Genomic DNA, 1,832 nt, shown 5'->3' with positions numbered 1-1,832 from the left:
AAGAAACAGAAAGCAGAAATCATAATGCATTGTATATCGAGATCAGCCATATGCTACCCCACCCCACACGATATTATTGAAAGTGTCAGTAGGAAGGAACGCAGGTGCAAGACGATGCTCACTGAAGCAAGGTCTCATTTTAAGGAAAAAAAAATAAGGTTCCTTTGTAATTGAAAAGTGTCGAAGAAGTGCCTTAAGTCAGCCAAGCTTGATGCGTTGTGTCATTTTTCAACAAGAAGGTAATATCAATGGACCTCCGCCAATATCGACGATGAGTATTCAGTTAATGGATTTAGTGAGCAACTTACACATTGATTTAGCACATCAGGCGCTGAGAATTCCGCTGACAAGTTTATCTCTATCGGAGTGGGTTATCAATCATTTTTTTCCTCCGGTCTCCTTCGATTCCTGCTTTACTCTACTGGACCCCTGAGTTGAAAAAATTCCTATCATATTTTTATAATTAGATATCATTAAGTTCTATCTTTTACTTGTTTCTGTCATTAGACTACTACCATGCTGAAGCACCGCCTTGAATAATTTTTTAGCCGAATGAATCGTGCGCAGTACTTTTCTTTTTAAGTCTAGTACTTATTCGATCGAACTCTATTGCCGAACTGCTAAGTTACGGGGACCTAAACACACCAACACCGGTTGTCAAGCGATGCTGGGGACAAACACAAAAACACACACAGTGACACACACACACACATACATAAATATATATACATATACGATAAGCTTCTTTCAGTTTCCATCTACCAAATCCACTCACAAGTCTTTGGTCTGCTCGAAGCTAAAATAAAAAAGACACTTGCCCAAGTTGCCACACAGTGAGACTGAACCCGGAATCAGGTGGTTGGAAAGCAAGCTTCTTATTTCTTTATTGCCCACAAGAGGCTAAACATAGAGGGGACAAACAAGGACAGATAAAGGGATTAAGTCGATTACATCGACCTCAGTACGTAACTGGTACTTATTTAATCGACCCCGAAAGGATGAAAGGCAAAGTCGACCTCGGCGGAATTTGAACTCAGAACGTAGCGGCTGACGAAATACCTATTTCTTTATTACCCACAAGGGGCTAAACAAGGACAGACATAGCTATTAAGTCGATGATATCGACTTCAGTGCGTAAATGGTACTTATTTAATCGACCCCGAAAAGATGAAAGATAAAGTCGACCTCAGCGGAATTTGAACTCACAACGTAACGGCAGATGAAATACGGTTACGCATTTCGCCCGGCGTGCTAACGTTTCTACCAGCTCGCCGCCATACAGCCACGCCTGGCGGTATTTCGTCTGCCGCTACGTTCTGAGTTCAAATTCCGCCGAGGTCGACTTTGCCTTTCATCCTTTCGGGGTCGATTAAATAAGTACCAGTTACGCACTGGGATCGATATAATAGACTTAATCCCTTTGTCTGTCCTTGTTTGTCCCCTCTGTGTTTAGCCCTTTGTGGGGAGTAAAGAAATAGGTATTTCGTCTGCCGTTACGTTCTGAGTTCAAATTCCGCCGAGGTCGACTGTGCCTTTCATCCTTTCGGAGTCGATTAAATAAGTACCAGTTACGCACTGGGATCGATATAATAGACTTAATCCCTTTGTCTGTCCTTGTTTGTCCCCTCTGTGTTTAGCCCTTTGTGGGGAGTAAAGAAATAGGTATTTCGTCTGCCGTTACGTTCTGAGTTCAAATTCCGCCGAGGTCGACTTTGCCTTTCATCCTTTCGGGGTCGATTAAATAAGTACCAGTTACGCACTGGGATCGATATAATAGACTTAATCCCTTTGTCTGTCCTTGTTTGTCCCCTCTGTGTTTAGCCCTTTGTGGG

This window comes from Octopus sinensis, linkage group LG3 (genome assembly GCF_006345805.1).
Source record: "Octopus sinensis linkage group LG3, ASM634580v1, whole genome shotgun sequence".
In the NCBI taxonomy this organism is placed as follows: Eukaryota; Metazoa; Mollusca; class Cephalopoda; order Octopoda; family Octopodidae; genus Octopus; species Octopus sinensis.
This window is presented reverse-complemented; position numbering follows the sequence as displayed.